Below are 27,166 nucleotides of genomic sequence, written 5' to 3'. Positions count from 1 at the left end.
TACAGAAGCTCACCTCTCTTAATTACTTTCTCTAGCTCCTCCTACCTGCCTCAGCAAAAGAAAAGCTAGGTAAAGAGCTTATCTAGGTAGTACACAGATAGCTAGGACATACAAAGGTCAAAATCATCAAGAAATATATTCTGGAGACTCAATAAAATATAAAACTGTTACTTGTGTAATACGGAGCACATTAGACATTGGAAAGAACAAAAGAAGAAAAATAGAGGTAATCAACCTTTTGATTTTGATATAATTTAACCCAAGTTACTTTCATATAAGAGTAGTTAATAATCCCAGGTGGAAATTCAGAGAATTTCCTGGCTAATAGTGAAATAATAAATGAAGCAACTCAAGTTTTAAAATTTTGTCACCAACGTAATATGAGGTGGAAGACAGAACATATTCTGGCATAAAGTTACTACCCAGGGTACAGGAAGGCACAGACTTTTACCTAGTTGCCTCACAACACCTTTCCCTTCCCCCAAGGTCCATATATTTCACAGGGCCACACCTTGTTTTATCTTGTTTAACTTATAGGACACCACTTGCGCTGATTTTCTTACAGGGCTGCCTCCTTCCTCTGATTTGATTAAGGATGGAAAGTAGTCAAGAGTACCACTCAGAGTCAGGTGCCCAGACAAGAGTCAGTCATTCAGGGGATCATTGAAATTATCAACTTATAATTAGTTATTTCTACATGATCACAACCTCACATCTTAAGAAATAAATCCAGCTCTCATGCATGAGCATTTCAGGGATAACAAGCTCCCTATGGACATATGTCAGCCTTTAGTTTTAAATTTTTAAATAAATAAGCATTTACAGTTAAACCAGAATCAGCTACACATGCTATTAGCCACTATAATAAACAGTCTAGGTGTTACGGGAACAAATTCAAAGACTGTAGGTTTTTACTAACTGCTTAGCAATATTTACCATGTGACAACACGATGTACTATTAATTTCTTTGAAAAAAATTGGGTATTAGAGAACAAATTTTCAAATGAAGGTTTATTAACAAGTCAAGATAAGCAAGACCCAGCTTTAACTGACAGAAAAACCTTAACAATGTGTTCTTAAAATGCTCTCCACATGAAATTACCAAGGGTCGTGTGCTTGTTCAAACCTGTAGTCTCAACCACCCTTTGTCTCTTGTGGAATCTCCATCTGCCTTCCTCCCAAGAGTTTTTCTAGACTTCTCAATCCCAACAGAAAAATCAATAAAAGCTACCTACAGAAATATCTTTCCTAAATAACAATCAACAACTTTAAATTCTTTTAAATAAGAGACAACCCAGAAAGAAAATCAGCTTCAGAATGCTGAAACATCTAAGTGCCTGGCACATAACAGGCATTTAGTCAAAGCATATTAAATAGACAATGTTGAGAATAAAAAAATATAACAACTGGACAGTACATTTGATAATATAATCTACCCCTCTGGCTTTGCTGATTATTTTGGAGCACAGCCATGACCAAACAATTATTGTCTCCTAGTGCAGTGTTCCCTTCAACAGTTTATATTGTAATTATGGGCATCACTTTTGCTCTTCAAACTAAAATATAAACCACTTTTATATTATATGTTAAAATACACACACACACATCACATAAAAAGAATTTTTGATGATTCAAGCATTCAACCATTTTATTTCTCAAATATATACTGAGGTAGCTAGCCAAACTTTACCAGTCTTAATATACCTCTCCCATAATTACTGATGGGAGAGGTATATTTTTCACTGATGTGAAAAATATTTAGTGATATCTAATCAAAAATGTCTTAATTTCCATGTCTAGCTCATTATAGTTTCATGTGGTATTGCTGTAACTTGCAGGTTAAAAGTAATCAGCCTTGTATGACTGAATGTTTAAACAGATATATGTGAGTTACACATAGGAACAGAACTAAAACATCAAACAAGGAATGTTATTTTGGGCTTCAAATTATTTATTGGCAAAAAAAAAATTATATCGATAAAGGGAACATCTATATTTATAAAATAGGCAGAGGGGTGGGTCACTATTGCCCTAGTCAGTTTCCTAATCTGTGAGTTACAGAACTACACTCTGGAAAAGGCCCAATATGTAAAAAGATAAAAATATAAAAGTGAAGTTGTTCGAGTTAAAAGAGCAGTTGGGGAGCAAGCCCTGCTGGACTCCTGAGAGCTCTGGAACCTCTAAGGCTCAGAAGAGCACTGTTAAAATAAATAAGCGCTCTGACTCTTCAGAGCTCTGTGCACCTAAAAAGTGATTGTGTTTAAAATTCCAGTGTGCAAATTTGAAAAGATTAAACCTTCTTCCTCAGAACAATTTTTTTTTTTTAAATTCCTAACTTCCTTCAGTAATGTCAAAATCATTTACTCCGGGAAAATAATAACTACCTCCCATAGATTTTTACACCTCCCATGGTCTTTCAATCACTTAAAATGCATTCGGCTCATTACACCAATTAGCAGAAAATTTAGGGTTAGGGGCGCGGCGGCGAACAAATTTCTTGGCTTGGACAACTGAAGTATGACCTTTGTGGATTTTAAAGTACCATGCGGTGCTTGAGAAAAAAGAAATACCTCCGGTGATGAAATTTTCAAAACGTATCTAAAACTGCGGTTGGTAGAGGCACTCCACAGCCAGCTGTCCTTCAAGAAAATATTTAAAATGTACAAGCAGAACAGAACCACATCTCAACCAAACTCTAACATCAACAACTTTTACCCACACAATTTACACGGTTAAAAAGAGGAGAAGAAATCAGTTCGATTTACTTCGGTGGATTCGTTCGATGCCTTAATAATGAATGAATTGGAAACATCACTGACGAGTTCTGAAGGAGCCTCACGCTCAGCTCCGCCCCCTATAAAACCTGAAGCTAATTCTCCAGAATTTAGTGTTTCGCGGCCAAGTCCGGTCCAAAGGAGGCCTCCCCTCTTCTTTCTCCCGGCCTCCCTCCAGGGGTTGGAGCCCAGGGTGGCCGGGCGGGTGCGGGTGCCGGACGCCCCCTCCCCGCTTGGGGAAAGTTCCGCCGGCCGCTCTCGGGACGGGCCGGTCCGCGGCCCTCGCCCGCGCCGCCGCCACAAACACCCCGCCCGGCCTCGGCGGCCGGAGGGTCGCGCCCCCTCCCCGCGCCGCCGCCGCCACAAACACCCCGCCCCCGCCTCCCCACCGCCGCCCTCGCGGAGCGTTAACCCCTCGCCGCCCGCCGCCCGGCTCCGGGGAGGAGACCGGGCCAGGGGGTGGAGTTGTCGCGTCTCCTCCCGGGAGCGCCCGGGCAGACGCCCGGCTTGTTTACAGGCCCCAGGCCTGGTCGCCGCCGCGCAGGCCCGCGCCGCCCGCCCGCCCTCGGCCCAAGCGTCGCGCTTACCCGGAGCAGCAGAGGGCGGGCAGGTCCCTAGTCCGCCGAGGCGGCGGCGGCGACGGCGGCCGGGGAGGGGGCGGGAAGAGGGTCACCGCGGCGGCGGCCGGCCAGGTCAGGCCGGGGAGGGGGCAGAGGAGGGGAGGAGCCGGGCTGCGTCCGGGCCCCCGGCTCTCGGCGCCCTCGCGGCTCAGATCATCCGGGCGTTGGAGCGGGAGGCGGAGAGCGGGTCCCGGAGGAAGACGAGGAAGAGCCGAAGATTCATAGCTTTCGCGCCCCACCTGCCTGACGCCCCCCACCCCCCCTCCCCAACCACCGGTTCCCGAGCTGCAGCTGCCCGAGCACCCGAAGCTGCGGGCCGGGCCGGCTCAGAGACCACTGCTCCCTCGCTCCCGCGCGCGCTCCCGCTCTTAGCGCCGCCGCCGTCGCCTCGAGCGCGTCCCCGCGCAGGCGCGCTCACGTCGGCGTTGTGCTGCCCCTCCCCCACGCCTCCGCCCGCCCCGCCCCGCCCCGCCCCGCCCCGTCCCGTCGGCTCAGCCCCAACTACAGCCGCGGCGCGGTGGAGCAGCTGGAGAGACCCGGATGTCGTTGGGCCGGAACTGCAGCGCGGGCAGGCGAGCGGGGGAGGGACGGACGCAGATGACGTCACTGCCCTACCCGGCTTGTGTCGCCGCAATCGCCTCGCGGCCCCGGCCTCAGGCCCAAGCTGAAGGGAGCATCCGAATCCCGGATCGGAACGGAGGTGCCCCAGCCACACGCCTCCGGTCCCTAAGGGCAACAACCCACACACTCTACTACCACCCACCCACACGCTAGTGCAGCCGATACACGCACGAGGCACTTGCTCTGAGTTTCTGGCAGGTTTTCCGTCTGTAGTTCATGGGGTTTCACATCGTATTTATTTGTACTTGTTAGACAGTCACGTGATTCTGCTACTGGGGACTTCCATCGACCTCCAGTGAGGTTAAAGGAACGAAGGATTTTTCAAAATCCGGAGGATAATCAAAAACGTAACAGCTCCTTCTATTAAAAGTTAGAGATCTGCTAAACCTGATTGAAACGGCACGTGCAGACGGCCAAAATCCAGTTTAGCTAGCTAGACTACGGAAAACCGGACCCACGCCGGACGCACGCTGTTTGCGGACGCCGCAGCGGATAGAATGACAAACCCTAGGCGGCCAATGAATCAGAACTGGGGAACAGTACATCACCAGCCAGGTCTCCTATTGGCTGGGGTGCTTTATCCCTCTCTTGTCAGAGACTTAACCTGTTCATGGATTCGACCTACACCACATTTGCAGGAACGGAAGTTTAAAAGAAAAATTCGTGTTTTAAAGAGATACTCTGGTATATACAAAGAAAAACCAAATACTGTGTTATTAGAGGCAGGTACTTTAAAAAGAACAACTGCTACTTTATATCTCCTAAAACCACTTTGTTGTTCCAACTCTTAGATCAAAAGCAACCTATTTATTCTGTCTCTTGTCATTTAGCAAACATTTAGCTGCTTTTAAAGCTGTAAAAGCTGTCTCCAGTTTTTTCAACATGTCTTTTTGGGAAGAATCTGTTCCTTTCACTTTTAGGCCTGGGATCTAACAACAGTATGAAACAATATCACCTAATGATCACTGGCAGGCCACTTCTTCAAGGAACACCGAAATTACTCTACCCGATATCTTTGGGGTTAGAATTTCTTAGCATAAGATGAAGATGGATCATTTCCAGGTATAGAAAGTAAAAATAAAGTTCATTTATGCATTTGGCCCCAGTATTATCTGAGGACATATTTCCTAATTACTTCTCCCCACATTTGCCAAAAAAAAAAAAAAAAAAAAAAGGAAATTAGATCAAAGATCTTTGAAACTCTACCTTATTGGAATCCTTAATATTTCGGACAAATAGCAGCATGATTAGCATGCTAGTAGACTCATTACCATTCTGAAATAGAATAGCCCATGTGGCAACCACTATTTGGAGTGCCCTGGATACCGGGGGTAGTTAATGACATCAATGGGCAAAGTCCCAGCCCCCAAGGAGCTGATGTTATAATGAGAGATATAGACAAAGAAGTAAACAAATGAACAAGGAAATTGCAGGTTGTGATCAGTGCTGTGAAGGAAATAAGTAAGGAAATAGATTGGGGGGATGACTTGAAACAAGTGTACAGAGAAGACCTTTCTAAGAAGGTAGCATTCAAGCTGAAGGATGAGGAGCCAGCTTTGCAAAGAATCAGGGGAGAGCTTTACAGGCAGAAGGATCAGCGTGGGCAAAGGGCCTGTTGTGGGAAAGAGCTTGGCAGAAAAGTTATCTGAGGACCAAAGAGAAGTTCAGCAAACTCAGGCAAATATTTTATAAAGTTGCTCAAGTTTAGAATTATAACTTAGGATATTTGGAATACTTAATCCAATTCACAGCTAGGATACCACCTTAAGTAGAGGGGCACAGTCCATACAAAATAACTTACTGATTTGGTCTGGCCCAAAAAGCAAAGCAGCTTGAGAAATCAAAATTAAAAATCAAAGGACTTTTATTCAACTCTTGAAATTAAGAAGCATTCCACAATGCCAGAAAGAGGTCCCTTCAGACAGTCCAACAGCAGCTAGAAATGAGTAAACTAAAGTTTAGAAAAAGTTGTTTTTCTCCCAATTTAGATAGCTATTCTTAATGAGTAAAGACTAACAAAAATTTGGACTTCTTGAGAACAGTTTTTCTGGGAGTTTACTGTCTACTGTGGGCATTACAGAAGATCTCAAACTAAAGCATACTTTTGAAAGCTGCAACACATTTTGTATCCTTAACAATGGTGGCCTGGTTGAAAACCAGTGATGAAATGCCATCATAATAAAGGCTTTTTTTTTTTTTTGTATCTGACTCTACAGTTCACAAAGCCCTGTCACTTAGACCAACCAATTTTATCCTCAAAATAACCCTCGGCAAGGCAAGGACTGTTCTCATCCTTTACAGCAGAGAAATCTGAGGGTCAGAGAGCTAGCGGTTGCCCAGGGTCACCAAAAGTAATGACTGGTACCCAGGTTTTCCCCTGTATCCTACAGATCATCCCTAGCTTTTACATGCCAGTAATAAGGTAGCAAGGAGAGTCAGGAGTGGAAAGAGCATGGACTTAAGAGTCAACAGTGGTATGCAGAACTGGCTTATACTATCTCATGAGAGCAGACTTAAATTTTTAGGAATTTTGCCAGTTGTTTGCTAAACACAGCCACTGTTAAAAATTAAATTATATAAACCTCCAATTAAATTTTAAACGAAGATAATATATGTTATTGAAACAGACTCACAGACATAGAAAACAAACTTATGGTTACCAAAGGGGAAAGGGGAGGGAGGGATAAAATAGGAGTTTGGGATTAACATATACACACTACTATATATAAAATAGATAACCAAAAAGGACCTACTGTATAGCACAGGGAACTATATTCAATATCTTGTAATAATCTATAAGGGAAAGAATCTGGAAAACAATATATATATATATATATATACACACACACACACACACACACATAGTATAACTGAATCACTTTGCTGTACACCTGAAACTAACAAGACATTGTAAATCAACTATACTTTGTATTTAAAAAATAAGAAAAAAAGATAATATATATTAAAAATGTATCTTCTAAATTATCTGAATGTATGTTACTATTATCTATGCTCTTGAGATACTTATGTGTATTGTGTCTAAATGATAGAAATACTGTATGATGTGTTACTGCACATCTATTCCCAATACCACATTCAGTGACTTCACTTTGTGAGCTTGAAACTGGCTGTGGAGGGAGTATTTACACGATGGAAATCAGCAAATGCCACAGATCAAGGCTTGACTTATTGCTTTGCTGATGGTCTAGACTTAAGAAAGTGACAGAGGAACCGTTAATAATGCAAATTAAACATAAAAAGCATGTTGTGTCTATAGCTGTTACGTGGTGAATGGCACACATTCATCTCAGCAAAGAAGTCACTCACATAATAGGCAAGTAAGTTCCCATATACATCTTTGTTGTGTCACTTTTATCTTAGATGAAAATATTAATCAACAGGCCATGTCAGAACTACATTTGGAGAGCTGGTTGTTAAACATTTACCAGCACACCACTGGATCCGCTGTACTGTGCCAACTGGGCCACTTATAGGTTCTGTGAACTTAAGCATGTCACTTATACTATTAGCCTTGCTTTCAGTCTTCACGAAACACTACCTCTCAGGATGCATTGTGATATTTAGAATAGATGAGGCAATCTTGACCAGTACGTCCTTCTTTCTCCTCACTGGCAGACCCTTCACTCACTAGAGTTTGTATATGGATACATGCTTTCTCAGTCTCCCTTGTAGCCTAGAGCAGCGTCCCGGCCTATATGCCAGTGCACACTGCTATATCTCAAATAGGTTACAGATGTGACAAGGTATTGGTCCCTTAAGCCCTTGGAACATTTGAGTGAGGCTCAGCTGCTGAAACCTGAGATGGTCCCATCTGGCCAAAGCAGCCCCACCCAGGCACTCCTTGTGTCATTAAAACATTATTTTTAAATTTGTGTTATGCTGTGAAAAAGTTCGGTAGCAGTGGCTTGAGGCATGGATGTGTGATACAATTCTGACCAATGAAACCTGACGAAAAGTTTTGGGGGGATGGATCTCAGAATGATTTTCCTCCCTAATAATAAGAGTCACATGAGAGAAAGTACCTTTACATGTGTTGTTATGTCTGTAGGTGAGCCTGGCACTTCTGGACCATCTTGCAAAAAACCAATGTAACGAGGAGAAGGGGAATGATGGCAAAAGTCTGGTTGCTGCACATTGTTGAGCCACTGAGCCACCCCAGCAGTTGCATACTTTGGAAATTTATATTTAAGGAGAATAATACATTTTCCTCATTGTTTAAGCCACTTTTATTTTTGTATTCAGTTATTGTAGCTAAAAGCACCCAAATACAGTAGAAGAGCTGGTACATCCTCTACACCCAGTGAGTGCTCAGTAAGGTTAGCTAATCACCGAATTGGATCCTTTGCCTATAGAAAAGCTGCACGGTCAGATGTAAACTTATTCTCTAAACATTTGAGCGATTTGTTCAGTACTTAGATTCACCTTTAAAGTTTACCTTGATTCTTGCTTAAAAGTGTTTTAAATTGGGTACTAAACGCAGTAATTGAAAAATGAAATCATTTTAAGCTTGAGAGCAATTGGACACAGGTGTTGATATGAATTGTCTTTTCTTGAAGGATCTTGACAAACTAGAGCTCTGTTGCCTGAGAAAGGTGACATAACCCCTTCATGTTCTGCAGAGTAGTATTAGAACCAGTGCATGGGAATTACAGAGAAGACAATTTTAGTTCAGTATAAGGGGAAGGGAATGAACTTGGCCTAAAATGTGCTAAACTCCATACCAGGCCCCTTATGAGTGTTATTTAATTCTCAAAATAACTTTGCAAAGAAGATACTATTTTTCCATTTTATAAGAGAGGAAACTACAGCTAAGAAAAGAGCTCATTTGCAGACCTAGGACCCTCTGATTCCAAAGTCCCTGCTTTTTCTGTTACAGAAGCAGACTAGGCCTTCTTGAGATGACTTTCTTTCTCCTTGAGGCCCTTTCCACTGCATTTTCTTATCCAGGAAAACGGAACAATTCCTACAATGGTGTCCTAACTGAAGACGTCTTGGTGAGATGGGAGAGGAGTTATATTGCATATTACACAGCAAAATATTTCCAAGCTCCATGTAAAATCATCACTTATCCTAGAGTTTTGCTTCCAGCCATCACTTCCTCCATTCTCCTGCTTTATCCACTCCAGGAAAACTTCTCTCTTCCCTTCTTGTAACACACCATCCTTTCTTTTGGGCACATTCGTTATAAATCCCACTTAACAAGACAAAAACTAACATAACACCTATCAACCCCCACCCCACATGTCCTTGGAGAGCCTCTGCAATTGGTACAAACAAGGCAGAGGCCTCTTTGTAGAGAAGCAGCAGGTAGTAGGAAGAATCAGGTTAGCATCATAGACTGAAAACTAAAGAGCCTGGGGCCAAGCAGGTGTACTCCACATGTGAGATCAGGCTGGGTATAACACAATAGGCAGTGGTGAGAACTGTGGAGAAGGAGAGCATATTTATTCCATATGAAGACATCCAAAACAATAGTTGTTTAATGTTTTAAGCATGTTGGAACCAAAGAGGATATCCCAAAGCCTATCTCTGCTGTCTAGTCTGTGGACAAGTTGTTTAACCTCTCTCAGACTTGGCTTCCTCATCTGGAACATGGGAATAATCACCTTGCAGAAACAGATGAAATCCTACACTTAACGTGCCACATTGCCCTATACCATGGTGTGTAGACACACAAAAAGATGTAACCATTACTTTTAAGCACATCATGTGATATTTTTAACAGTGGCAACATACCATGCATGCAATATTTTATCTCTCCTACAGGCCTAAGTCTAGGCCTGTAGGAGAGAGAAAAGTTGCCAGTTATAGGACTAAACTCATTATTTTCAAGACTTGTTTTAACTTCTAGTTCTTTGGCTTGGTGAGGCCTGTGGGAACTTCTGCATGACCTAGGACAAGGATCTTCTGCTGGAGTGTTCTGCCTCCCCAACCAATGTTGACCCTTTTCGTGTGAGTTTCTCCTTCTTGCCGCCTGCACCAAAGGCAACCATTTGGTTCTGAACCTAAACTCTATATTGTTCTTCTTACAGTTCTTCGAAAGGACTCTGAGCCCTATATTATATGTGTTATAGTATTTATAATTTTATATTATATACTTGAGTCACCATACATTTTATTCAATCAAAGCATCTTGAATATGCCAGGCATTCCTCTAGATCTCAGGGATATTGTAGTGAGAAAGAGAGGCAGTTTTCATGGAACTTACTTGGGGTCAATAGAAAATAAGCAAGGTTATTGCAGAGGGTTATGTACCATAAAGGATGTAAAGCAGAGTATGATGTGGGCAAGCAGTGTGGGAGAGGGGGCCAAGGAGAGGTTACTTTAGACCAGTTGATCAGAGAGAGCCTGTTAGAAGAGGTGGCAGTTGGGCAGGACTGAATGACAGGAGGAAGCCACCATGTGAAAATCTAGGGGAAGAGTGTCCCAGACAAAAACAAAGGCTCTGGGGTGGGAGTGAGCTTGGCATGTCAAGGACCAGACAGAACTCTGGGATGTCTGGGGCATGGTCATGGAGGGAGAGAGAGAGCTATTTAGGCAGGGTGACTTTAGGCCACAGTAAGGATTTTGATTTTATCTTAAGTGTGATGGAAAACCACTGGTGGTTTTTATGCAGGGGAGTGATGTGATCTAATTTGTTTTGCTCTTGCTGCAGTATGGAGAAGAGATTTTAGAAAAGCAAAAGTGGAAGTAGAGAAATCCTTTCATGTCAGTTTCATAAATCCTTAAAGAGGAAGTGAAATTAGCTTTCAGCTTTAAATGGCACAGTGATTACATTTTGGTGGTAGGAATGTGGTCTTTTAGAGAGTTCTTGTTACTGGGGCTCATGTTTTCTTTCTCTGGGAACTATACTTAGATATTTTTACGAATGACTCATCAAGTAACCTTTCTTGGTAAGTTTAGTGAATTGTAGCAAAGTGTACCTTGCAGGAAAAGCCAAGTTAAGAGTAGGTAAAATAGACGCCCACTTAAGTGTTCAATTTCAGGTGAATACTTAGTGTCCTCAAAAATATTCTCTAAGAACTCATTCCTCTCTCCCTCTCCACTCACCATTCTCCCAACACACACCTGAAGGCTGAAGACTAAAATTCTGCTAGTTAATTTATGACTTGTGCTATCCAGTGAGGATGATAGTTTAGGTGTCCCTTACTTAAGGCAGACATTTACATCTTAATATGAAAGTTTTTACATCGTTTGCAGAGTAAAGTTTTAATACTCTAGAAGCAAGTTGCCTTGACACACATTGGTGAGATAGGGTAAAAGAAATTTAAGAAGGGATTTAGTAAAGACCTCAATAACATCAGAGAGGAATTGTACTTCCACAACCATACCCAGGTTCCCTCTTGCTCGTGGAGCTGTGAAAGAAATACATACACTTCACATGTTCGGTCTTCTTATTGGCTACTGGGTTTTCTTCATTTAATTTGATGGTCATATATTAGTTGTCTTCCAAGTAAACCTAGAATAGACCTTTGGGAAAGGACCATGACTAATTTTATGTTTAATCTTATAACCAGTACATTATAGATATCCAAGAATTATTTCATAATAAAAAGTATTATGGATATTATATATTACATTTGTGGAATCTGTAGCCTCCACATTGATGTGCCAAATAACAATTTCTGCCCGTAGTGCCGAATTCAGCCTAGCACTAGGTGGTAAAAATCATAAGCACCTACCACTGGAAAGAATAATTAATCATTCAAAACCAAGTACTGGGGCTTCCCTGGTGGCGCAGTGGTTGAGAATCTGCCTGCCAACGCAGGGGACATGGGTTCGGGCCCTGGTCTGGGAAGATCCCACATGCCGCGGAGCAGCTGGGCCCGTGCGCCACAATTACTGAGCCTGCGCGTCTGGAGCCTGTGCTCTGCAACAAGACAGGCCGCGATAGTGAGAGGCCCGCACACAGCGATGAAGAGTGGCCCCCGCTTGCCACAACTAGAGAAAGCCCTCGCACAGAAACAAAGACCCAACACAGCCATAAATAAATAAATAAATTAAAAAAAAAAAAAAAAAGCAACCCAATTTTTAAAAAAAAACAAAAAACAAAAACCAAGTACTGATTAAAAACCTACCATGTGTCAAACTCCATTAAACATGGAGAGGGATACAAATAATAGCTGCCGTAATATATTGCAAACCTCCTATATACCAGACTCTTAAATATGGCATATCAATTCTATTAAAAATATCTGTTAGATATAATTTGTTGTTTAAATTATATTTTATGGCAATTATAAGTTCTTGAAAGAAAGAATTAATAAAATATATGAAGCTGTACTTTTAAAGTACCATGTGTAAAGTACTTTTACTTGGGGGTCAGTAAAAGTACTGACCTTTGTCCAAGTAGGAAAGACATACAAAACTCTTTTGTGTTGTCAATCACAACAAAAGTATGGAAAGGTTAAAGGGAACAATGTGAGTACTTGAAACATGCGATGCCAAAAGAAAAATTTTGGCTTGATATAAAATACCAGTGACTTATACGGCCTGGTGAGTCATGTGCACCATATCTGGGTTATGTACCCATAAACACTGGCTTCAAGGCAGTCAGACTCTTTAGACTGTCATCACTAAACTCATCACGTGTCAGTCCTGCCTGAATTCAAAAGCAAAAACTAAAATACAGAAACACATGGAATTGAGAACATATAAAATTTCTGCTGTTCTACACTTAGATTCCCAAAGGCAACGTTACAAAAGGGTGTTTAAAAGGCCAAGATTGTAATTCTATCTAATTTGGATTAGTTAGGTCCTTCTTGGTTATTTAATATTTCTTTGAAGCCTGTTAAGGGCAAGAACTTTCACTGTCTTCTCAATAAAAATACTCTAATAAACCCCCACCTATGAAAAGAATTAAGTTAATCAAACACCAAGTATAGGATAAAAACAAAGTATGCAACAAACCCTATTAAACATGGCAAGAGATACAAATAATAGCTACCATTTATTGAGCACTTTCTGTTTTCTAGAATCTTTATTTCTATAGTATCTAATTTACTCCTGACAACAGCTCCTCAAGATAGCTTTTATTACTATATTTTACAGACGAGAAATGGGGCTTAGAGGAGTTAAGTCACTTGTCCAAATTCTTAGAGCAAGTGAGTGGATAAAATCTGAACCCCACGTGACTGCAATTTTTGCTATTTTTTATAATGCAAAACTGAAGGTTAACATATAATCTTGGTGTCTATTCAGACATCGGGCTATACAAAAATCATCTGGCCTGGGGTGTCAGAACACAGGGTTTAGTCTTGGCTCTGATGCTTTGCCACTGTGTGCAACTCAGGAGAGTCATTCCATCTTTTTGAATTTCAAGTTTCCACATATGTAAAATAAAGGTGGTGAACAAAATAATTTTTACAGTCCCTTCCAGCTTCAACATTCCACCACTCTAGCAAGGAAAAAACCCTGACTCTGGAAATGGACATCTATTTCCCCAGACTGGTAACACATTAATCCACATTTCTTTAGGGGAAACCATCTCTTCCTCTCTCTCAGTATAATTTCTTCCTCTGATCTCAGAATCTGTTGCAGTTTGGGCACATGACCCAAGTGGACCAGTTAGAGTAAATCCCAGGAATTATTTGGGAGACATTAGAGGAAAGACACCCTATTTCTCTGTGATTGTTAGAAGGAATGATAATGAGAGTTTGGCGCTTCCAGGGGCATGCCCAAAGCTAGCTCCTTTTCTGGAATGTTCAGTTTCTTGAGGCAATAAATTCTGTTCTGTTAAGTCAGTTTAACTTGGAGTTTCTGTCTCTTGGTTCATAGATGTCATGATAGGGGTAATCCTTGAAGGATGGGTTAGATTTTCATTAGGAGGATACTTTTAAGTAGGGGGAAACTATGCCCAGAATCCTTGAGATGGGAATGACTCCCTTAACTGAATTGGAAGCAAAGTGTGGAGAGGCAATTAGATATCTTGAAGGAAAAGTAGTATGAGACCAAATTGTCAAAGGTTTTGAAAACCTCTTGGAGGACTTTAGACTCGATGGTTATGTCAGACTTATTTTTCAAAAGAGGCCCTTATGATATTTGTTGTTTGAAAAATTCTATTTCTCCTTTCCAAGCCTTGCTATTCTCCCATCAAGATCTTGGGCGAGTCTTTAAAACTGCCTCAACAAATAGGATATGATTGAAGTGACACTGCATTACTTCCAAGGCTAGGTCATAAAAGGCAATATAGTTTCTACTTGGTTCTCTTTCTCTCAGGACATTTATCCTTAGAACCACACTACCATGTTGTAAAGAAGCCCAGGTAACCTGGAGAGGCCATGTGTAGGTGTTCTAGTTGACAGCCTGTATAATAAAGTATTTGGCCTTTGTCCCCAGTTCCTGGGAAGTAGCCTCTAAAACTTTGGAATTTCCCCAGTAATAGGAGAGTCTTTGTTATTCGTCATGTTCCCTGATAGCTTATGCTGATGAGGTGAATCTAATGGTGGGCTCTTAGACAGTTTAAATAAATGAGATGACTCAGGATGGAAGCTGCCCGTGCCAGAAAGACCAACCATGTGATTAGAGCGTTGGGGTTTTGAATTGGGTAATATTATGCCAACCTATGGGAAGAGGGGAGCTGGAGATTGAGTCACATGGCCAAAGATTAATTAATCATGCTTATGTAATTGAATCCTAATAAAAACTCTGGACCCTGAAGTTTGGGTGAGCTTCTACAGTTGGCAATACTCTGCATATCTTCACACATTGATGTGCTGGGAGAGTGACATGTCCTAACTCTCTGGGGAGAGGACAATGAAAGCTTCACATTTGGAACTCTCCTAAACCTCACCTTAAGTGTCTCTCCCTTTGGCTGGTTCTGATTTGTATCCTTTAATTGAATCATAAGTATAGCACATTCCTGAGTTCTGTGAGTCATACTAGTGAGGTACCCATCCGGAAGGGGTAGTGGGAACCCCTGAATTTGTAGCCAGCTGGTCGGAAATGAGGATGACCTGGAGATCCTCAAACTTATCACTGGTATCTGAAGTGAGTGTAGTCTTATTGAGGACTGTGCCCTTAACCTGTGAGGTTGGCCCAACTCTGTGTAGTTGGTGTCTGAAGTCATTGTACAGCCATAGCTAAGGTCCAAACTAACAGTAAGAGAATCAATCATCAGACGTGAGAGTGAATAAGGCTTTAGCTGATTTCCCAGCCATCAAGTTACCCCCAGCCTCTGGGTCATCCAGCTGATGCCCTAGGCAACATGGACTAGAGAGAAGTCATCTCAACTGCATCCTGCCCAAATTCCTGACCCATAGACTCCTTCAGCATAATAGAGAATTGTTTTATGCCACCACATTTTAGGGAAATTTGTTAAAGAGCAAAAGATAACTGGACCATATTTTTGTACTTGTGAGTGGGGTGGAATTGTAACAAAACCTAAAACATGAGGCAATGGCTTTCAGACTAAGTGGCAGGCAGAAGGTGAAAGGACCTTGAGAAGAGTTAAAGCCTAAAGGGTCTTGAAGACACTGTTAGTGGAAGTTTGCGGTCCTCAAGAAGCCAATTAATAAAGGATTAAAGAAAGTGAGGAAAATGTTATTGGAAGCTAGAGGAAAATAGACTCTTTTCATGTGATGGCAGAAAATTTAGCAACACTGTTGACTGCAGTAAAGTAGAACAAAGGGAATTTACCTAATTGACTGGATGATCTAGCCAAAAGACTTCCAGGCAGAGTGATAAATATGACCCATGGCTTTTTCTAGGTGCCTTAGTAAAATGTGACAGGAGAGAGATAAGCTAAAGAAAGAGCTGTAAATATAAAGACCTAGGACTTGCTGCGTTTAAAAAACAAAAACAACAACCAAAAAACAACAACAACAAAACTGTTTCTCATTCCGAATGTCTCTAGACAGCAAATGATGCCAAAGTAAGAAATGGCTTCTTGGAAGAAATCAAATCAAGGGTTTTTTCAGGAAGATACAGTCTAAAAAAGAAGTCAAAAATGTAACTTTGAACGTTTTTTAAGAATTTGAAAGATTTAATGTGGTGCCTCATAGACCATTTCAAATAATCACAAGACCATCTAAGAATCTTAATAGCATGCCCCACAGATCCTCTCCATTAAAAAATAGTGTCCACCTAAAGCAATTAGAGAAAGAAGATCAAAAAAAGTTAGCAAAGTTAGCAGAAGGAAAGAAATCATAAAGATCATATCAGAAATAAATAAAAAGAAATGAAGGAAACAATAGCAAAGATCAATTAAACTAAAAGCTGGTTCTTTGAGAAGGTAAACAAAATTGGTAAACCATTAGCCAGACTCATCAAGCAAAAAAAGGGAGAAGACTCAGATCACCAGAATTAGAAATGAAAATGGAGAAGTAACAACTGACACTACAGAAATACAAACGATCATGAGAGATTACTACAAGCAAAAATATGCCAATAAAATGGACAACCTGGAAGAAATGGACAAATTCTTAGAAAGGTATAACCTTCCAAGACTGCAGCAGGAAGAAATAGAAAATACGAACAGACAAATCACAAGCACTGAAGTTGAAACTGTGATTGAAAATCTTCCAACAAACAAAAGCCCAGGATCAGATGGCTTCACAGGTGAATTCTATCAAACATTTGGAGAAGAGCTAACACCTATCCTTCTCAAACTTACAAAATATAGCAGAGGGAGGAACACTCCCAAACTCATTGTATGAGACCACCATCACCATGATACCAAAACCAGACAAAGATGTCACACAAAAAGAAAACTACAGGCCAGTATCACTGATGAACATAGATGCAAAACTCCTCAATAAAATACTAGCAAACAGAATCCAACAGCACATTAAAAGGATCACACACCATGATCAAGTGGTGTTTATCCCAGGAATGCAAGGATTCTTCAATATGTGCAAATCAATCAATGTAATAAACTATAGTAACAAATTGAAGGATAAAAACCATATGATCATCTCGAAAGATGCAGAAAAAGATTTTGACAAAATTCAACACCCATTTATGATAATAACTCTCCAGAAAGTGGGCATAGAGGGAACCTACCTCAACATAATAAAGGCCATATATGACAAACCCACAGCCAACATCGTTCTCAATGTTGAAAAACTGAAGCCGTTTCTTCTAAGATCAGGAACAAGACAAGGTTTCCCACTCTCACCACTATTAGTCAACATAGTTTTGGAAGTTTTAGGTACAGCAATCAGAGAAGAAAAAGAAATAAAAGGAATCCAAATTGGAAAAGAAGAAATAAAGCTGTCACTGTTTGCAGATGACATGATACTATACAAAGAGAATCCTAAAGATGCTACCAGAAAACTACTAAAGCTAATCAATGAATTTGGTAAAGTAACAGGATACAAAATTAATGTACAGAAATCTCTTGCATTCCTATACACTAAGAATGAAAAATCTGAAAGAGAAATTAAGGAAACACTCCCATTCACTATTGCAACAAAAAGAATAAAATACCTAGGAATAAACTTACCTAAGGAGACAAAAGACCTGTATGCAGAAAACTATAAAACACTAATGAAAGAAATTAAAGACAATACAAACAGATGGAGAGATATATCATGTTCTTGGATTAGAAGAATCAACATTGTGAAAATGACTATACTACCCAAAGGAATCTACAGATTCAATGCAATCCCTGTCAAACTACCAATGGCATTTTTCACAGAACTAGAACAAAAAATTTTACAATTTGTATGGTAACACAAAAGACCCCAAATGGCCAAAGCAATCTTGAAAAAGAAAAACAGAGCTGGAGCAATCAGGCTCCCTGACTTCAGACTCTACTACAAAGCCACAGTAATCAAGACAGTATGGTACTGGCACAAAAACAGAAATATAGATCAATGGTACAGGATAGAAAGCCCAGAGATAAACCCACGCACATATGGTCACCTTATCTTTGATAAAGGAGGCAAGAATAAACAGTGGAGAAAAGACAGCCTCTTCAATAAGTGGTGCTGGGAAAACTGGACAGCTACATGTAAAAGAATGAAATTAGAACACTTCTTAATGGGGCTTCCCTGGTGGTGCAGTGGTTAAGAATCCGCCTGCCAATGCAGGGAACACGAGTTTGAGCCCTGGTCTAGGAAGATCCCACATGCTGCGGAGCAACAAAGCCCATGCGCCACAATTACTGAGCCTGCGCTCTAGAGCCTGTGAGCCACAACTACTGAGCCCACGTGCCACAAATACTGAAGCCCTTGCGCCTAGAGCCTGTGCTCTGCAACAAGAGAAGCCACCGTAATGAGAAGCCCGTGCACCACAATGAAGAGTAGCCCCTGCTTGCAGCAGCCAGAGAAAACCCACGTGCAACAACGAAGGCCCAACGCAGCCAAAAATTAATTAATTGATTAATTAATTAAAATTTTTAAAAAAAATTTATATAAAAAAGAACACTTCCTAACACCATACACAAAAATAAACTCAAAATGGATTAAAGACCTAAATGTAAGGCCAGACACTATAAAACTCTTAGAGGAAAACATAGGCAGAACACTCTATGACATAAACCACAGCAAGATCCTTTTGACACACCTCCAGAGAAATGGAAATAAAAATAATAAACAAATGGGACCTAATGAAACTTAAAAGCTTTTGCACAGCAAGGGAAACCATAAACAAGACAAAAAGACAACCCTCAGAATGGGAGAAAATATTTGCAAATGAAGCAAGAGACAAAGGATTAATCTCCAAAATATACAAGCAGCTCATGCAGCTCAATATCAAAAAAAAACCAACCCAATCCAAAAATGGGTGGAAGACCTAAACAGACATTTCTCCAAAGAAGATATACAGATTGCCAACAAACACATGAAAGGATGCTCAACATCACTAATCATTAGAGAAAGGCAAATCAAAACTGCAATGAGGTATCACTTCACACCGGTCAGAATGGCCATCATCAAAAAATCTACAAACCATAAATGCTGGAAAGGGTGTGGAGAAAAGGGAAACCTCTTGTACTGTTGGTGGGAATGTAAATTGATACAGCCACTATGGAGAACAGTATTGAGGTTCCTTAAAAAACTAAAAATAGAACTACCATACGACCCAGCAATCCCACTACTGGGCATATACCCTGAGAAAACCATAATTCAATGTTCATTGCAGCACTATTTACAATAGCCAGGTCATGGAAGCAACCTAAATGCCCATCAACAAACAAATGGATAAAGAAGATGTGGCACATATACACAATGGAATATTACTCAGCCATAAAAAGAAATGAAATTGAGTTATTTGTAGTGAGGTGGATGGACCTGGAGTCTGTCATACAGAGTGAAGTAAGTCAGAAAGAGAAAAACAAATACTGTATGCTAACATATATATATATATGGAAGCTAAAAAAAAAATGGTTCTGATGAACCTAAGGGCAGGACAGGAATAAAGATGTAGATGTAGGGAATGGACTTGAGGACACAGGCGGGGGAAGGGGTAAGCTGGGATGAAGTGAGAGAGTAGCACTGACATATATACACTACCAAATGTAAAATAGATAGCTAGTGGGAAGCAGCTACATAGCACAGGGAGATCAGCTCAGTGCTTTGTGACCACGAAGAGGGGTGGGATAGGGAGGGTGGGAGGGAGGCGCAAGAGGGAGGGGATATAGGGATATATGTATACCTATAGCTGATTTACTTTGTTATACAGCAGAAACTAACACAACATTGTAAAGCAATTATACTCCAATAAAGATGCTAAAAAAAAATAGTGTCCAAGAATCTTAAGGGTGTTTCCCACAGCAGCTGTACAGACAGCCCAAGGTAGGGAAGGACTTACCTCAATGAAATGGATTCAGGTACAAACTGATACACAGAAATACACAGAGTTTTAATAGAATTTTATCAGCTTGTAAAAAATGAGACAGAGACAGCAAAAAAATTAAAAGAGGACTCTGCATACCTGAACTTCCATGGGCCAGAAGCAAGCTGAGAAAATAATTTATCGGCAAATCCAAACTAATTATGAAAGAGGAAAATAATACAGAGAGTGGAACTGAGAGCTTAGGGAATAAAGCCAAGAGCTATGGAGCATGATTTCTAGGTAAAATGACTAAGCCATAATTAAAGAACTGGCAACATGTGCCCAGCTGGACTTTAGTATTACTACGGGCCAATGACTATTTTGTGCCTCTTATTTCTCCTTTTTTGAATGGATTATCTATAGCAATTATCTTAATATTATACTTGAGGTATGTGCAGGGCAGATAACTTGACTGTTTAGTCTGCAGGTCTTTAGATCAAAGGATCAAAGATACTCAAGGAGCTATGCCTAAGGAGCCATGCACAAGAAACATCATCCATTCCTAGAGGTGATTTAGATGATGAAATTCTGAACTTTAAACCTGATGTTGATGCCTTAATGGTAATAATATTTTAGGGGTTCTTGGGGAAGGGGTTAGGGGATTTTGCATGTGGGAGAGTTGTGAATTATTATGGTTAGAGGATGGACTGTGGTAAATTGTATTTTCCTAAAATGACCAAAACAATATTTCTAGTCACATATGTTCTTCTAGAACCTCACCTTTCCCCCATAAAAAGTCTCTTTTCCTAAAAAAAACAAAGACCCAACACAGCCAAAAATAAATTAATTAATTAATTTAAAAAAAAAAAAGAGTAAGCAGGGAAATGATGGGCTTAGATAAGCATTTGGGGAATATTACTCTGATGGGAATGTGGAATTTGGACTGGAAGGCAGCAATCCTGGAGGTATAACGTTATGCACACAGTTGGAAGTCATTGAGGAGTTTATCAGCATCTAAAAACATATTGGAAATGACAGGGTCAAAAAGCTAGTTGCATCCATTCCTGTAGTGATAATGACACACCCAGTGTGTCTGACAGCCAGAACTAAGGAAAAAGTCATAAAGTAATGGAACAGGAGGAGCCCAAGAAGCCCATCAGAAGTAGATCCCTATCTTTATACTTGACATCTGTAGTAGACAGCCTTCTAAGGTGGCTGTAACAATCCCCACCTCCTGGTATTCACATCTTTGAGGAATCTCCTCCCCTTGAGTGTGGGCTGGACCTAGTGACTGCTTTCTGACAAAGAGAATGTGGCAGAAGTGATGAGATATCACTTCCAAGATTAGGTTACAAAAGACTGAGGTTTCTGTCTTGCTGGAACTCTCTCTTGCCCTCTAGCTTGTTTGCACTGAAGAAGGAAGCTAGCATGGTGTGAGCCGTCCTCTACATAGAGAGGTCCATTTGGCAGGGAACTAAGGGCAGCCTTCAGCCAACAGCAAGCAAGGAACTGAGGCCCTTTGTCCAACAGCCTGCGAGAAACTGAATCCTGCCAACAACCACACGAATGAGGTTGGAAAGAGAGCCATCCCCGGTCGAGCCTTGAGATAACTGCAGCTCCAGCCAGCGTCTTGATAGAAGACTGTGAGAGCCCTTGAGCCAGAGGACCCAGCTAAGGACACAGATAACTGACCAGAAGCTGTGAGATAAGACACATATGTTGGCTTAAGCCACAAAGTTTTGAGGACAAATTTAAAGCAGCAATAGATAACTAATATAACATCTGAGCCCGTGATTTCTACCCCACCTCCTAGCAATATTATAATGTATTGATGTTTGAAATTGTTTTTTTTTTGTAACACAGTTCTTTCTATCTCCCAAAATATATATGCCACTTTTTTTAAAATTTAAAGTAAAAAAAAAATTCACCTTGATACAGTTTTGAAAATTTAACCACATCTTTTGAAGTAGAGAAATCCTGCAGTGTCCCAAACCCAGGGTCTATAATTTTGAAAACTAAAATGGACTGAAACATCTCTTCTTTTCCAAAACATCCAACTAACTAGAAAGTTTATTCCAAAATTTCTATTTGTAAATTGCTAGTTCTTAATTGTAAATCAGAACGTAGAGAGGACAGCCCTGCAAGTTACCATAGGCCTAAAGAGTCCAGAACTATAAATAAGGAGGGTGATTAGTGTCTTACAATAATAATTGTAAATAAGGAGGGTCATTAGTGTCTTACAATAATAATTCTTTAATTCAAAATATATATATATATATATGTATATATATATATTTTTTAAAAAGCAAACATTCTTACACTCTGGTAAACAGAATAATGGTCCTGCCAAAATGTTCACGTCTAATCCCTGGAAACTGCAAGTATATTACCTTACATAGTACAAGAAACTTTGCAGAAGTCTTTAGGTTAAGTATATTGAAATGGGAAGATCATCATGAATTGTCCAAGTAGGCTCAATGTAAGAGGGAGACAGGAGGGGCAGAATCAGAGGAGAAGTGATGATGGAAGCAGAGGTCAGACTGATATGAAGAAGAGGTCACAAGCCAAGGAGTCAGGTGGTCTCTACAAGACGGAAAATGCAAGGAAACTGATTCTTCCCTGGAGCTTCCAGAAGGAACACGGCACCACAGACAGATCTTACTATTTCTGACCTACAGAACTATAAGTTAATAAATTTGTGTTGCTTTAAGCCACTAGTTTATGGTAATTTGTTACAGCAGCAATAGGAAACTAATATATATACTTCTTTTGGATCTTGGTTTGCTTTTTATTGCTATCAGGTGATATTTTCAAATCCATTTGAATAATGTCCTTTTATTACAGAAAACCCTCTGATTATCAAAATCACTTGGAAAGCTTTTTGAACATACATTTTCCTGAGCTTCATCCCCAGAGATTCTAGGCTGGGAATTATTTTTCTTAAATAAGCACCGATGGAAGGGAGAGTCCACTCTAATAGGGTGATGGTTAAAGTGTAAATGGCAACTTTAAGCTCATTTATGGTTATTTTTAATGAGACTTTTACAATCCTACTGATTTTTTTCTTAAAACCTAGGATCTGGACTTCTCCAGCATTCACAGACTTTCTTTATAATCATCTTTCTCTGATGAGTGAACTTGGATGCAAGAAAGCATCACAGAGGGCAGCTGATTGCAATCCAGTGATGGTAAAAAATACCTCGAGGGGACTGTTAATAGGTACTGATACAGCGGTACCAGTGCCACACTGCAGAGGGGATTGTGTTACTTTCCCAGGGCTACCACAACAAAGTACCACACACTGGCTGGCTGAAGCAACCAAAATTTATTGTTTTACAGTTTGGGGGCCACAAGTCCAAAATGAAGGTGTCCGCAGGGCCATGCTCCCTCCAAAGGCAGGAGGCAAGGATCTCTTCCAGGCCTCTCTTTTAGCTTTCTGATAATTCCTTGGTATAGCAGCATAACTCCAGTCTTTACAGGGTGGTCTCCCTGTGTGTGTCTGTCTCCAAATTTCCCCTTTAGGAGGATACCAGTCATTTCGGATGAGGGGCCCACTCTACTTCAGTATGACCTCATCTTAACTCATGACATTTGGCCTATTTCCTAATAAGGTCACATCCTGAGCCACTGTGGGTTAGGATTTGAACACAGGAATTTTGGGAGGACGCAGTTCAACCCACAACAGGGACGTAGGTCCTGGGCGACTAAAAACAAGGCTTGTCAAGGATGTGGGCAGAGTAATAATAACAGCTACCTTTCATTCTCCCAGGGACTCTCTGAGATAGGTGTCTTTAGCTCAGCCTCAGAGATGAGGAAACGAAGGCTGAGAGGGGCTAGGCAATTTCTCCAAGTTCACACAGTTTGGTAGGGCCAGAGCAGGGTGCATACCCAGGTTTGTCTGGCTCCAAAGCCCAAGCTTTTCATTACTTTGCTCTGCCATCTCCAGGAACAGTCAAAAGAGCAGAAGACCTGGTTTCTAGGCTCCGCTCTGCCACACAGTGAGCATGAGACATTCAATAAATCATTTAACTTCTCTAGGGGTTAGTTTTCTCTCCAGTAAAATGAGCCTAATAATAATATATGGGGAAGTACAAGTACTTCATAAACTGTAAAGCGATCTGCCACTGTAATAAATGTTATTAAAGGCAGCATCAGCATGAGGGAAAGACAATTAACATGTTCTCAGTGGAAAATGATGATATATTTGTGTTCCCTAGGTTTTTAGAGTTTGTGTTGCTTTCATGACTCTCCACCCTTCCTACGTGGGCCCTCCAACTGTCCATACACCTATCTTCTGATCTTTCCCCCAGTTGAGACCTCAGGCCTTGAGCAGACAACTGAATTCCAGGCTACTTGTTTTTAAAACAAGTCTTCTAAGTTAAAACTATTGTTTTATTGAGACAGTTCTTTTGGCAATTGTGAAAAAAATATAGTATCTTAGCTCAGGCTGCTATAACAAAGTACCTTAGACTGGTTGGTTTATAAACAACAGACATTTATTTCTCAAAGTTCTGCAGGCTGGGAAGTCCAAGATCAAGCTGTCAGCAGATTAGGTGTCTGGTGAGGGCCTGCTTTCTGGTTGACAGACTTTTCACTGTGTCCTACATGGCGGAAAGATTGAGAGAGCTCTGTGGGGTCTTTTTTATAAGGGCACTAATCCCATTCATAAGGGCTTCACTCTCATGACCAAGTCACCTCCTAAAGACCCCACTTCCAAATACCACCACTTTCAGGCTTAGGATTTCCACATATGAATTTTGGGGGGATGCAAACATTCAGTTTATAGCATACAGAGAATGGAGTTTAGGTCTCTTTAGAAGTTTGTTAAAGGTGTTCCTGTCCTTTGCAAGTTTGAAGATCTACTACCAAACTGCTAAAAGCAAACACACAACCAAACAAAAGACCAATTAACCCACTGGACAATTTCAAATAAATCTATTTTTTAAATTTAGCTTTTGTTTACTTTTGTGATATTGGCAAAAATACACATTCATGATAAAGGATTAAAAGATACACAATAAATGCAAGGAACATAAACCTTACCAATAATCCCATATCCCATATTGCTTTCCAAGAGAAAGTGACTGTTTACATTTTAGTTATTTATGAAAAATTGGACTTTCACTGAAAATTTCCTTTTTAAATAGTATAATAAGTACTATTTTCACATCTTTTAATATTCTTTAAGAACATGAGTTTTAATTACTATATAATATTCCATACTACAGATGTATTATTACCCATTTAACCAATTCCCTATGGTAGAACATTCGGATCATTTCTGTGTTTTTGCTATTCTAAACATTTAAGTAAAAGGATATTCTTAGAAGAATATCCTTTTACTTAAATATGTACATTTCTACTTATGTTCTTAGGATATGTCCTGAGAAGTGAAATTACTGGATTGGAGAGCTTTCTTTATGTATTACTATACCAGTCAAGCAGCAGAAACTGCTGCAAGAATTTACTGCAAGGTGCTGGGCAGCCCACAACAAATTTGTCAGGAAAGCTAGAGCCTGAGGCTTAGATAATGGGCAGGAGCAGAGGAAGGCTGTGCAGCCAGAGCCGCAGCCAAAGCCTCCCCACAGAGCCAGGGAGTGAGGACTCCTCTGCCATTGCCATCGAGGCTGAATGGAAGTGTGCACTTGCTTTGCTGACACTTCTGGCATTGAGTCTGGACATTGGACACTGGACTTCAGACACCATGCTGGCACCACTGCCCCAGCAGCTCCTGGAAACTGGGTGTTGCTGCTGCAGCCAGAAGGAGTTCTCCTCTCTCCCAGCTTCTCAGCATGACAAGGAACAGACACACAATCTTGGGTCATTACATCTGAGTGCCCCAGCCTAGGGACTGGGAATGAGAGTATCTTGTGCTTGTACTTTATATAAAGAGAAGAGCCCTGCCTTCCACCAAGATGTGCAAGGTGGGAGAGTCCACTCACTGTCAATTTTTTTTTTTTAACATCTTTATTGGAGTATAATTGCTTTACAATGGTGTGTTAGTTTCTGCTTTATAACAAAGTGAATCAGTTATACATATATATATATGTCCCCATATCTCTTCCTTCTTGCATCTCCCTCCCTCCCACCCTCCCTATCCCACCCCTCTAGGTGGTCACAAAGTACCGAGCTGATCTCCCTGTGCTATGCGGCTGCTTCCCACTAGCTATGTATTGTACGTTTGGTAGTGTATATATGTCCATGCCACTCTCTCACTTTGTCCCAGCTTACCCTTCTCCCTCCCTGTATCCTCCAGTCCATTCTCTAGTAGGTCTGCATCTTTATTCCCGTCTTGCCCCTAGGTTCTTCTGATCATTTTTTTTTCTTTTTATTAGATTCCATATATATGTGTTAGCATACAGTATTTGTTTTTCTCTTTCTGACTTACTTCACTCTGTATGACAGTCTCTAGGTCCATCCACCTCACTACAAATAACTCAGTTTCGTTCCTTTTTATGGCAGAGTAATATTCCATTGTATATATGTGCCACATCTTCTTTACCCATTCATCTGTTGATGGACACTTAGGTTGCTTCCATGTCCTGGCTATAGTAAAAAGAGATGCAATGAACATTTTGGTACATGACTCTTTTTGAATTATGGTTTTCTCAGGGTATATGCCCAGTAGTGGGATTGCTGGGTCGTATGGTAGTTCTATTTTTAGTTTATTAAGGAACCTCCATACTGTTCTCCATAGTGGCTGTATCAATTTACATTCCCACCAACAGTGCAAGAGGGTTCCCTTTTCTCCACACCCTCTCCAGCATTTATGGTTTGTAGATTTTTTGATGATGGCCATTCTGACTGGTGTGAGATGATATCTCATTGTAGTTTTGATTTGCCTTTCTCTAATGATTAATGATGTTGAGCATTCTTTCATGTGTTTGTTGGCACTTTGTATAACTTCTTTGGAGAAATGTCTGTTTAGGTCGTCTGCCCATTTTTGGATTGGGTTGCTTGTTTTTTTGATATTGAGCTGCATGAGTTGTTTGTATGCTTTGGGGATTAATCCTTTGTCCGTTGCTTCATTTGCAAATATTTTCTCCCATTCTGAGGGTTGTCTTTTTGTCTTGTTTATGGTTTCCTTTGCTGTGCAAAAGCTTTTAAGTTTCATTAGGTCCCATTTGTTTATTTTTGTTTTTATTTCCATTTCTCTAGGAGGTGGGTCAAAAGGGATCTTGCTGTGATTTATGTCATAGAGTGTTCTGCCTATGTTTTCCTCTAAGAGTTTGATGGTGTCTGGCCTTACATTTAGGTCTTTAATCCATTTTGAGTTTATTTTTGTGTATGGTGTTAGGGAATGTTCTAATTTCATTCTTTTACATGTAGTTGTCCAGTTTTCCCAGCACCACTTATTGAAGAGGCTGTATTTTCTCCACTGTATATTCTTGCCTCCTTTATCAAAGATAAGGT

General features: G+C 40.6%; 1 protein-coding gene across 2 annotated transcripts in view; it reads right to left on the bottom strand.

Moving 5' to 3' along the window:
• Positions 1-4,208, bottom strand: part of PPM1A (protein phosphatase, Mg2+/Mn2+ dependent 1A) — a 43,995-nt gene extending 39,787 nt beyond the window's left edge. Inside the window, exon 1 of one of the 2 annotated variants that reach the window (XM_059914333.1) lies at positions 4,187-4,208. The gene's annotated coding sequence lies outside the window, so the exon portion shown is untranslated. Of the gene's footprint in view, positions 1-3,361; positions 3,814-4,186 lie in introns of those variants that run through there. The other variant, XM_059914331.1, reaches the window with a different exon arrangement.
• Between the last annotated feature and the right edge of the window lie 22,958 nt (positions 4,209-27,166).

This window comes from Balaenoptera ricei, chromosome 2 (genome assembly GCF_028023285.1).
Source record: "Balaenoptera ricei isolate mBalRic1 chromosome 2, mBalRic1.hap2, whole genome shotgun sequence".
NCBI lineage: Eukaryota > Metazoa > Chordata > Mammalia > Artiodactyla > Balaenopteridae > Balaenoptera > Balaenoptera ricei.
Note: the sequence above shows the minus strand (reverse complement) of the source record. Positions and strands in the feature narration are given on the sequence as shown.